This window comes from Orcinus orca, chromosome 8, assembly GCF_937001465.1.
Source record: "Orcinus orca chromosome 8, mOrcOrc1.1, whole genome shotgun sequence".
In the NCBI taxonomy this organism is placed as follows: Eukaryota; Metazoa; Chordata; class Mammalia; order Artiodactyla; family Delphinidae; genus Orcinus; species Orcinus orca.
The window spans coordinates 46,508,124-46,520,842 of record NC_064566.1 but is presented as its reverse complement, the minus strand read 5'-3'; the positions used below and the strand labels follow the sequence as shown (position 1 = coordinate 46,520,842).

The 12,719-nt window shown below is 37.8% G+C and overlaps 1 protein-coding gene across 4 annotated transcripts in view; it reads right to left on the bottom strand.

Moving 5' to 3' along the window:
- The window catches only part of DENND2B (DENN domain containing 2B), a 173,904-nt gene that overhangs the window by 133,731 nt on the left and 27,454 nt on the right, over positions 1 to 12,719 (bottom strand). Inside the window, exon 4 of one of the 4 annotated variants that reach the window (XM_049713968.1) lies at positions 684 to 809. The exons of the other annotated variants lie outside the window; for them this stretch is intronic. The gene's annotated coding sequence lies outside the window, so the exon portion shown is untranslated. The remainder of the gene's footprint in view (positions 1 to 683; positions 810 to 12,719) is intronic. 4 annotated transcript variants of the gene reach the window in all.

Here is a 12,719-nt window from a genome sequence, read left to right as displayed (position 1 = left end):
AGAATTTTACCCTAATATTTTACGCTTGAAAATATTTTACTGGTAAGCCTATGATAGTTCTCTGCATTATAAGTATTATATATAAATTGATATATATAAATTTTTTAATTCTCCTATAACAGTAAGCTCTAAACGTTAAAAAAAATTTTTTTCTTCTGGATTGGGCTTTCATTACCTTTGTTATTAATATACAATTGATCAAAACATATTACAAATTTGTATTATTAAATATAAAAAGTAAAATTGTATTGCAAATACATTAATTTTCCATTTTTATAGTTGCAAGTGCCAAGAAACTGTTTACATAAATAACTAGACAGGAATGAAGGAAGTTTTTTTTACAGTAATATCAGTCAACCTTTGCACTCCTGAGCTAAATGCCAAAATTAGACAGTGGTCTATCATCAAAAATTTTTAATGATCTACCAACTGACAATTCTTTCAATTTTGTTGAAAGCAAAAACTAAAAACCATCTGATTTAGAAAAGGATTTGTTACTCAGAGTCACTCACTTTCTCTAAAAGTATTTTTAATTGCTCCTTTGCTAGCCAACTGGGAAGTTTTCACACAGTCAGCACACAAACAGCAAGATTCAGGATGAGAAATGCTATGTCTTCTTTTTGTAAAGTGAGAGAAGAGTGACTGAGAAAGGGGACATCTTGAGTACAACTGTATTCACAGACCTGGAGGCTGTAGAACCAAGCAGCCAGTGCTCCAGAAACAGGACCAAACGGTGTGTCTCTCAGGTACAAACCACGTCCATCAAAAGCTTTCTCTTATCACTGGAGGGCTCTTCCTTCAAGTTAATCCTAACAAAGATGAAATGGGAATTCAGAATTCCATTTCTCTTATACAAAGTCATTTTCCAAAATGAGGGGTTTGTAATTAAGTGACCATTAATTAAATTCAACATCACAAAATTTTAAATGGCCCAATTCCTTAACCTTTATAATGAGCCTGAAATGAAATCTCGATATATTGAAAAGGACTTCTCACAAATCTCAGTAAATACAGTACAAACAAAATAGTCTGAAGCTATGAAAGGAGGATCAACAAGTAAACTTACAAAAATGAATAAATAGGAAAAAGATATGAGTCAAAGAAAAAAAAAAAAGCCTTACGGTAGAAAAGAAGAACAAAGCCAATCCCTTTAACTGGATGCCTTCCTCACAGTAAACAATCAATCAAATTTACAGAATGGCTGATATTGATTCTCGAGGTATAAAACAGACTATCATACTGACTATATAAATAGTACAGGCTGCAAAAGAAATAGTAAAAACATGAGGTCCATACTAAATCAATGAATAGATGAATGTAATAAAAATAGAAATGATGCTACAGAAAAAGCTAATCAGAAAAAGATATAATATACAGAAAAAATTTTTAATGAAAGAAATAGATTCAAAGAATGCAAAAAATCACAATCATGAGAAGGGATGCAGCTCAGAGAACCACCTGCAAATAACAGAAATCTTTGAACAAATGACCTCAAATCTGTAATCAGAATTTTAACAGAAGCAAACTGTCCAGAAGTGATTAAAGAGTTTGGTCCGAAAATAAGATTACAGAATCCTAAACAAAATCAACAATGAGGAACTAACACTATGTATGACATTCTCATACCTTTTAAGTATGAAGAGAAGAAAAAACTCTACGTATGGAGAAGACCCAAATTTGACTTTCTTCCAGTTTTGCAGAGGATATAATTAAGGCCCAGATATGTATGAAAAGCTCTGAGAAAGTATTTCACCTCAAATTTTTTAACAAGATGAGAAGATGCCTTGAGAAAATGAAAACAAATTAAGAAATATACCCATCACATACCTCAAGTCCAAAATACAGATCAAAGAACAACTTTAAGTGAGACTTAAATGTTTTAAGTTTAAAAAATAAGATCAAATAGCCACAATCAACAATTTCTTATTAAAAAGATAAATAAAATGCTAAATAGGGAAATAACAATTGTCAAGAATAAGTCATTAGTAAAAATATACAAAAAGTAAGAAGCAACAGACAAGAGGAGAAGCAGTATCAGAACATGAAGATAAATTAACAAGTAATTTATACAATGTCAGTGACATTTACAGAAGAGGCATACCAACCAAATGCAAAGTGTGGGCATTGTGTAGATCCCCATGCAAACATCCAATTCAAGTAAAAGACATCTTTGAGACAACTGAGGACATTTGAATGTGGCCTGGGTAATAGATGATATTAAGGAATTGTTGCTAATTTTGTTAAATGTGATGAGAGTGGTTATATATATATATATATATTTTTTAACTTGCACAAAATTTTTTTTTTCTTTTTCAAATTCTTTTCCCAATTAGGTTGTTACAGAATATTGGACAGAGTTCCCTGTGCTGTACAGCAGGTCCTTGCTGGTTATCCATTTTAAATATAGCAGTGCGTCCATGTCAATCCCAACCTCCCTAACTATCCCTCCCCCCTAACCCTTCCCCCGTGGTAACCATAAATTCATTAGCTCTAAGTCTGTGAGTCTGTTTCCGTTTTGTAAATAAGTTCATTTGTATCATTTTTTTTTAGATTCCACATATAAGCGATATCAAACAATACTTCTGGTGGTTATATATTTTTAAAGTCCTTATCAGTTAGATATGCTTTCTGAAATATTATTGGGTAAAATAACTCAAAATTCCAGAAATGATGAGAGAGTTAAATAAATAAAACAAAGTTGGCAAAATGTGGATAATATTTGATGCTGGATAAGGATATATGGGAAAATTTAAAGTTTTTTTAATTAACATATTTATTGGGCATGTACTAAGTATCATGCTCTGCCTTGGTATTAGACACAGTGATAAAACGGCCTCAAGAAAGAAACACAGTAAAGTAAGTGTTCTTAACCTAGGGTTCACCTAGGCAAATATCTATGATTTCTATCAGTGACAAAGTCACAGGTAGTACTATTACTACTGTGCTCTATTGCCTATACTCATAATTAAAAGAAATACTAAATCTCAGTAAGGGGTCAGTGAAAATGATGATGTAATTTTTCTACCCAAGTTGCAGACCCTCTGAATTCTATCCATGAACCTCCAAGGATTACAACATTCTGCAAATATTCATTAAACATCTACAAGGTGACAGTCACTACTAGGCACTGGGGGTGCAAAGGTGAGGAGAATATAGTCTTTAAGCTACACAAATTAAAACAGTTTGGCATTATCACCATAACAGACAGACAGCCCAATGGAACAAAAGTCTAGAAACACACTTAGGTGTGTTTCTAGACTTTTGTTATATATATGAATTTACCATATGATTAAAATTGGCATTTTCAAAACAGTGGGGAAAGAATGGATTCTTTAACAAATAACATTAGGACAATTCCTTGGCAAAAATAAAGTTAGCAGAGTAGTTAAAGCATGGGCTCTGTGGTTCAAATACTTGAACCTGAATTCTGTCTTTGCCATTTACTAGCCAGGCAACAGTCAACAGGTCAATTTCATAGTCATACCAACAGAGAAAATAACAGTGCCAACATCACAGGTTTGTTGAATGTATTAAATGAGTCATTACATGTAAAGCATGTGCCTGGCATTAGTACCTGGTGTATAATATGCACTCAAAAATATTAGCTATTACTATTATTTTATAACAGAATAAATTCCAGATTGAGTAAATATTAAAATTAAAAAAATGATACCATAAAAGAGGTAGAAGAATATATAATGGATATTTACTTAATCTTGCTGAGGGAAGATCTTTCTAAGAATGACACTACAGGTAAAAAATTTTTGTTAAAAGATTAATATATTTCACTACATTAAGTTACTTTAATTGTTTATATGTGGAAAGCAATAAAGTCAAAAGTTAAACTGGGGGAAATATAAATATATAAATATATATATATAAATACATATATATATATATATATATATATATATATATATATATATATGTGTGTGTGTTGAGTCAATATCCCTAATATTAAGAGTTGGTAAAATCAGTAAAAATAAAATATAAAAATCATGAACATGTAAATCACAAAAGAAATACAATTAAATGGCATTAAACATATGAGAAAATATTCAACCTCAGTAGCAATCAAAGAAATGCAAATTAAACAACAATGCAATACCATTTTTATCATATCACATTTGCAAATATTACTTTCATTCTTTTCATACTTTCATTCTTTCATTCTTGGCAAGGATGGCTATAAACAGACACTCACTCACCCTAGCAGAAGTGTACACACCTTAAAGACCTTCTGGAGGGTGATTTGGCTAAATGCATCAAAAGTCCTTGAAAATGTTCATCTCTTTCATCTATCCATTTTACCTCTGAATGAATCCTCCAAAAACAATCAGGGAACTGCACTAAAATACAGGCATCAGGATGTTCATCACAGTGTTTTTATAATAGAAAAAATAGGGAAAAAATTAAATTTAAATAATAGGTTAAAGTGGATAAGTAGTATTTTATGAGTGCATATTTATTTATTTGTTTTAAAGTGTTGGTACGGATTTTGGTATATATGTAAGCAATGGTCATCTCTGTATAGTAGAACTGTAGGTGATTTTTTTGTCTCTGTTTTCTAATTTTTCAAGAAAGAATATGAATTACTTGTATAAAACTAATTAGGGGGGGAATGCCCCATCCATGGGCTCTTAAATGATGAATAGAGAGAAAGACGTGTAAATAAGTAACTACCTATAATAATCATGCCTCCAGAGTGCTTTCTGCACTGGATTCTGTCTGGAGTTGAGTTTTAAAGGATGAATTTGCCAGGGAATGAAGTCAGAAGGCCAAGAGAATATCAAGCACAAAAAATGAAAGGGAATAAGAGCCTGTGTTGGCAAACCACAGGCCATTTCAGCATGGCAGGAAGGGGAGGCCATGTGTGAAGGACTTGAAGTAAAAGCCAGATGACAAAGATTTTTTAATGTCATGTTAAATGAGTTTGGAATTATCCTGTCAAAGAAGATTCAATAAAGAGCTTTTGTGATTCACTTACATGAAGATCAAGAAAAGGCAAAACAAATGGTAACAGAAGAGTGGTTAGGGATAAGGATGCATATACTCGCTGGGAAGAGACAGAAAGCAACCTTCTGGGGCACTGAAAATGTCCTTGATCTGAGTGGTAGTTATATGGGCAAACACAAATGTTAAAGCCCATTAAGCTATATGCTTAATATTTGTGCACTTTACTGTATGTTATTTCTCATAAAAAGGAAAGTTTTTAGCAAGGAAGTATGGTAAGTGACTTGTATTTTAGAAAGCTCACTCTGGGAGCAGTCTGGGAGATTGACTTAAGAAAATCCAGGGGCAGGCATTCTGAGACATTAAAGCTGCATTCCAGGAAGAAGATGGTTAAGACTTTAAATGGGTTAGAGGCAGCAAGAGAGCAAGGAGGACTTTTGAGAAATGGCGTGACAAGACTTTATGAGTGTGATTACTGAGAGAGAAGGAAAAATCAGAGATGAGTCTGTAAAGGAGCTGGTGAATACAGGAGAAAAAAGAGCAGCTTTCCACAGATAAGTATTGAATCGGGCAGTCTGAGGTGCTTGTGGATCATCCAGCTGTCCAATAGCAATAATTATATACACTAACTACATGCCAGGTAGCTCTGAGTACTTTACCTATATTATATTAATTCATTTAACCTCACAAAAACCTTATGAGGTACCCACTATTATTACCCCATTTTACGGATGAGGAAACTGAGGCACAGAGAGGTTAAATGACTTGTCCAGGACCAGATATAAGTGGTGGAAAAAGGATTTGAACCTAGGCCATCTGGCTCAAGAGTTCAGGCTCTTAAAGTGACCACTGAGATATAGGTGATATAGTCTCTCATATAAAGGAAAGAGTTGAATCCCTGGGGATAGCTGAGATCTCACAGGAAGAGAGTATGCAAAAATACAGAATAACATGCTTCTTAGTGTTGTCACAAGGGTTAAATGAGATGACATTTGTAAAACTCTTAGTGATACACAGGTCACAGAGTCAGCACTCAGTCAAAGGAGTCTATTAAGGATAATTCTTTTTTTTTTTTTCTTTTTTTTTCCTGCAGTACACGGGCCTCTCACTGTTGTGGCCTCTCCCGTTGCGGAGCACAGGCTGCGAACGTGCAGACTCAGCAGCCATGGCTCACGGGTCCAGCCGCTCCGCGGCATGTGGGATCTTCCCGGACCGGGGCACGAACCCACGTCCCCTGCATCGGCAGGCGGACTCTCAACCGCTGCGCCACCAGGGAAGCCCAAGGATAATTCTTCAACAAGATAATATCATACAAAAGGGACTGACTGGATTAGAATAAAAGAAGTTTAAGGGACATAACAACCAGATATAGCATGTGGTTATAGGTTCAACGTTGGTACAGAAAAAATGACAGGATGCTTGAGGATCAATGGGGAAATCTGAAACATGGCCTGGGAATTAGTTAAAATATAAATTCACTGAACAGGAAAAGTGGAGATAATTAAAAAATAAGATAGAATGAAATACAGTATGTATAGCGTGATCTTGCTTTGGTGAAAAACAAAGAATACAAATATGTACATAGATATGCTTAGAGAAAGGTCTAGAAGAGGGTGCACAAAGATGTTAACAGTGGTGATCTCTGGGTGTTGGGAAAGTGAAGGTTTTAATTTTTTTTATAATTTACTACAATACACATATTTATATATATGTGTATATATATACTTTTTTTTAATATTTATTTATTCATTTATTTATTTGGCTGCTCTGGGTTTTACTTGTGGCGTGCAGGATCTTCAGTGCGGCATGCGGGATCTTTAGTTGCGGCATGCGTAATCTTTCACTTGCAGCATGCAGGCTCTTAGTTGTGGCACGTGGGATCTAGTTCCCTTACCAGAGATCAAACCTGGGCCCCCTGCGTTGGGAGCACTGAGTCTTATCCACTGGACCACCAGGGAAGTCCCACATATTATATTTTTAAAAGAACCAATTTAAAGTTGAAGATAAAGATAATTTTATATTTTGTAGTTCTCTATTAAAGAAGCCCACAGACACGAAGAAAGCAGAGCAAACCTCAGACTGTACACAAGCTAGCTCCAGATGCCAAGCAAAGGAAGAGAAAACAACCTCACTCCAGATGGCAATCCAAAGATTCAATAAAACACTCCTCTTTTGCAACTGTCTTCTTTTGTTCTGAGCAGCTGCTTTTTCCAAACGATGGGAAAATTTAGCATGATTGCCTCCCTCTCATTTGTGTCATTCATTCTACGAAAACAAGACACCATGCCCCTCTCAGCAACCCCAAAGAGCCAATGAAGCAGGCAGAAGTGAAGGGTCAGAGAAATACCAAACTCTGCGTGCCCAGTGTCTACAACACAGGCAAAGCAACTTTCAGAGGAAGGAAAAAAGTTCCCATGGAAAAGGCTCTTCTTAGGGATCACATGGGCAAAAGAAATTCTTCTGGAAAGACTGCAAACTTACAGGTTTCATCAGGAAGTGCTGCCCTTAATGGAATTTCCCAAACTTAATGCAAAGAAGCTAATTTTCATTTCTCTTAAATTTAAAGACAGGGCCAGGGACAGAGGTAAGGGAGAGAGGGGAGTGCCCAGTGTGGGTAGAACAAATGAAGGAGGTACAGTACTGCTGACAACACTCCCCTCTTGGCCAGGAATCCCAGCAAACTGGAAGCTACCAGATCTACCTGGCAAATTCCAGTCAACCAGTTGAGGACCCTCACCAATTCTTACTTTTCTTCAAAACTGTCTCAGCATTCAGCATATTGGCTGTTACACAGTACACATCCAACAAGTGAATGCAAGCATAAGTGAACAGTCTGAACTAACTGAGATCTTATGGACCGAGCCATATAACCTTGGGGGCTTAAAGACGTTAATGAAAAATAGAACCAAATGTTAATATTCTATATTAATAACATTTGATGCAATATGATCAAAAGATTAAAGCTCCAATGCTCAGCACAGTATCTGGTGTTTAATAGGCCCTGCTCAATAAGTATCTGTTGAATGCTGAATACCCTAGGATTTTTTCTGCAACCCAAACTCTCAGATCCAGTATGAGATATTATTTGAAGGTCTGTGTTCTCACTTCTTGCTGACTTTTAAAGTTTTTCCTTAGAGATGGAAAAAGATTCCTGAGGATGGAAAAAACTTTTAAAGTATCACACCCTGAAAGCTTTTTGCTAGGCAAAAAAGGAAAGGAAAGGCATTCTCAAAGAAAGAATACCTGAGCCAAAACTTGTAGCTATGATTGGAAAACAGTGTGCAGTGAGTGTGCTGTGGTTCAGGTGTAGACATTATCAGAAGTGGCAGGAGATACAGCTAGAAAGATTGGCTCTGAAATATAAAGGGATTGTAATCTCCTTCATCTCTGAATTCCCCAAAGCACTTAACACGGTGCCTAATATGAAATCAGTGCTCAGACGCTCGGTAGGATGGATAGAGGCATGCAAAACCTGAGCAAGCTTTTCAGCCTGGCTCAACACTGTTACAATCAGTAATAACCTCGTATCTTCATCTAATGTTAATGAATTGCTTTTTATAATGCTCAGAAAATAATTTACCCACTGACACTTTGAAATACAAACATCTGTGATTCATATGTGAATAAACCTGACTTGCTGGAAGAGTCTGTCATTCCTCAACTAATAATAAATGCTCACTGAAACTACAGTTAATTTTATAATACGTCCCTTAGAAGAATTTGTATTAACTCTTTTCTTTGAAAATGTCTAAAAAGGAATGTTCCTTTCTGGTCCAAAATCTTGTTACAACATAAAAAATTAAAATAAAAAAAACCTCTCAGATTTTTTGATGCCATAAATAAATAAATAAATAAAATATCATACCCTGTGCCAATTCACTGGCCTGGTAAGGACTGTATCAATCTGTTCTCATCAGCTCTGGTGGAAAATTTATGTGGACTACATGTATGGGCCTGGGCTTTATTGCAACCCATCCACCCAAAGCATTTGTGGGCCCAGGAGGCAGGTCTTACTTCCATCGGCCTCCTGAGTCCTAAAAAAACAGTGCAAAGTTGGGGTCCCTGGAGGCCTGACTCCCCAGACACAGCACAGCTCCTCTGACAGAGAGGTCCAGGCCCTCTCTTAGAAGCTGCTCCCATTCATTGTCCGTCTGTTCCTCCTGCCCTTCCCCATCCCCTCCATCACTGTTTTCACACTGGTATAGTGTTATCTTCTATCCCTACTTTGCTAACCTGGCTTGGCTTCTTTAAGAGGAATTATCATTTAGATACTAAAATGTCATTTACAACCATGTACAGAATTAAAGTAAAATACCAGTTCTCCAGGCTTTTTACTCCCAAACTCTCTTAAAAACCTAGGTACACACATCTTACCAAAGGATTACATGTCATCTTCAAAAACCACGAATTTCCAAAAACAAGAAAAAAAACTGAAATGCTACTAGGCCCCTAACTACACTAATACCTGGATCGTTACAAGGGCCTCCTAACTCCTCAAGGCTCCACTTTTCTTTCTTAATTCCAATCCATTTTCTATACTACCAATTATGTCACCTTCACTGGAGAAAAAAGACAGGGCAAGACTTAAAGCATTTTCACATGCCTCCCTGTCATTCTGAATTTAAAGTCTTCACGATAACATTCAAGATCCTCCAGGATCTCGTCTTTACTTTATTCAGCTTCCGATATCTCCCATGTATCTCTTGTATAAACCTTCTGATTCAGTTAGGATGGCCTAATTTCCATGCCAATTTCTATCCCACACAAGCCAACATCACTGTATAGAGGAAAGAGAGTTGACCTAGGAAACTTAATACCTGGATTCCAGAGACATTTCTGACATACACTAGTTGTGTACCTTTGGATAAGTCCTTTGCGTCTCTGGGCTCAGTTTCCCTGTCTATAAATAGAAAGATTGAGCCAGATCATCTTAATAATCCTCCCAGGTTAAAAAAATTACACTATGGTACTTCCCTGGTGGCACAGTGGTTAAGAATCTGCCTGCCAACGCAGGGGACATGGGTTCAAGCCCTGGTCCAGGAAGATCCCACATGCCCCAGAGCAACTAAGCCCATGCGCCACAACTACTGAGCCTGTGCTCTAGAGCCCACGAGCTACAACTACTGAAGCCCACGTGCCACAACTACTGAAGCCCACGCACCTAGAGCCCGTGCTCCACAACAAAGAGAAGTCACCGCAATGAGAGGCCCGCACACCGCAACGAAGAGTAGCCCCCATTCGCCGCAACTAGAGGAAGACCACATGCAACAATGAAGACCCAACAAAGCCAGAAATTAATTAATTAATTAATTAATTTTTAAAAACTACTCTATGATTCCTATATGACTAACTAAATCCATCTCTCCTTCAAAGTCTGCAAGTCCTCTGTGAATTTTCTCTAAGCACTCCAGTCCACAATACTCTCTCTTCTCTGAACTCCTATGTCTGGAATTCAAAATAAATCAAACAATGTATTCATTCAACTAAGATTTTCTGAGCATTTTCTTGGCCAGATATTATGGCAAAGCCTTGGTAATAAACATAAAGCCAAGTAAGACCCAGACCTGTATGTATCACCTGTATATCCCTTTCCTCTCCACTATTTTTTATCCAAGTAATGTTAAACATGAACATAAAATGCATATGACACCATTTATTCATTTAACAAATATTTAAGGAAAACTTTCCATGTCCTGTTCTAAAAAGTAAAGATACCAGGAAACAGATGGACCAACTCCCTAACCTCATGGCGTTTGTTTATTTTTGTAAAAGCAGACAGGAAAAACACACAAATATGTAATGTAATTTTAGGAAGAAAAACAAAGCAAGCATTAAAGATTGACTAAGAGTAGTTTACATCGGATGGTCAGGGAAAGCCTCCCCGAGGAGGTGCATTTGAGCCGACACTTGAATGAAGTGAGGGTGCAGATGAGCAATATTCAAGAAGCGCATCCCAGGTGCAGGGCCAAGGCTCTGAGACAGAAGAGATGGGGGAAGGCGAAGAGCCGGTGCGAGGGCTACGAGTTAGAGCACATAAGGACTTGGTAGTAAATGTGAATTCTATTTCTGAGTGTGATGGGCAGGATTCCTTATAAGGGCTAAAGAAGGGGACGAACATAATACTTAGGTTGCTATGGGAAGAAGGGACAGGGGTAGAGGAGTTCAGGACCAGCTAGAAGGCTAAACAGAACCAGTTAAGGGCTTGGCATCCAGTCTCCAACTAAGTTCACATCTTGACTCTCCAGTTTATGAACTGTGTGATCTCAAAAAAGTTCATTTCTCTGACCTCAGTTTCCACATCTTTAAGTGAGGGTAATAGTACCTACATCACCAAGTTGTCTGAAGATTAAACTAATGCATGTAAAGCCCCTAGAACAGAGTCTGGCACAAAGTAAACATTCCATGAACGCTAGTACTTTAAAGCCATGGGATCACCTAAGAAAAGTGCGGATAGAGAAGAAAAGGGGGCTGGAGCCTGAGCCCTGGGGCACTCCAACATCTCCAAAGGCCTCCATTCAACCCAAGGCTTTTCCATAAACCTGCAATGTCCTAAGCCTTGTCTGGGGCCCCAAAGGCCCTGTATGTAACTCACAATTTAAAACTTGATAACTTAATACTTTATAGAGTTCTTTAGGCAACAATTATATGTTCTAAGTTCAGGGTTGTTTTTTTTTGTTTTTTTCACATACTTGTATACCCACTACCATGCTTGGCACAGAGTCAGACACTTGTGGACACATCACATAAGTTAAAAATTTTAAAGTCAATATATTATTATAGTTTTCTCTTAAGCAGAAAAACTTCTTCATCTTCTTCAAGGAATGATGTGGATTATAAGATATCTTTAGTATCACACCATCATCCAACCATCAGGCCCATCTTGCTAGAGATAGTCACAATGGCCAAAGCACCTGCCACGCCATTTTCCCTTCTGACTCCCAATCCTTATGCTTTGTGTATAAACTTTTCTGTCTCCTCTTTCCTGGAGATTTGTCTAGGTGTAAAAGTCTCTCCTATCTGGCAACATGTCACACTCAGGCCCCTGGCCCCCAGTCCCTATAGCCCTAAAGAATTCTGGACACTGAAGCCAAATTATTCCTTAAGAAAACAACAGCATCAAAACTTAGGTGAAAAGAGGGAAAGAAAATGGGCAGAAGCCAAATACACATCCAGAGAATCATCTAGGAGGGCTCCTTCCACCAATGCACAGGTGTCACAATGCCTCTGGCTAGTGACTCTGAGTATTTATAAAATGACCTCAAGTGATACGAGTTTCCAACAGAACAACGGTAAAAGTCAATGAGGGGGGAAAAGAAGTTCTAAGAGTTTATTTCTTTACTCAATTTCCACAGAACTATATGCCCTTCTGGGGTTTTTTTTGGTTTTTTGTTTGTTTTTTTTTTTTTTTGCTGTACGCGGGCCTCTCACTGTTGTGGCCTCTCCCGTTGTGGAGCACAGGCTCCCGACGCGCAGGCTCAGCAGCCATGGCTCACGGGCCCATCCTCCCGGACTGGGGCACGAACCCACGTCCCCTGCATCGGCAGGCGGACTCTCAACCACTGCGCCACCAGGGAAGCCCTGCCCTTCCGTTTTTCTTCATTGTCCCACCCACCTTCCTCCCCACGCCCCCAGCGCTGGTGATAACCACAGAAAATAATGCTGACCCACCAGGACCAACTCTTGATGTGGCTTCAACCACATCTGCGCCTCAGATCCTGAGATCTGCCCCTGGGCCCCCAGGGACCAGTAACAGTGACAAGGATATG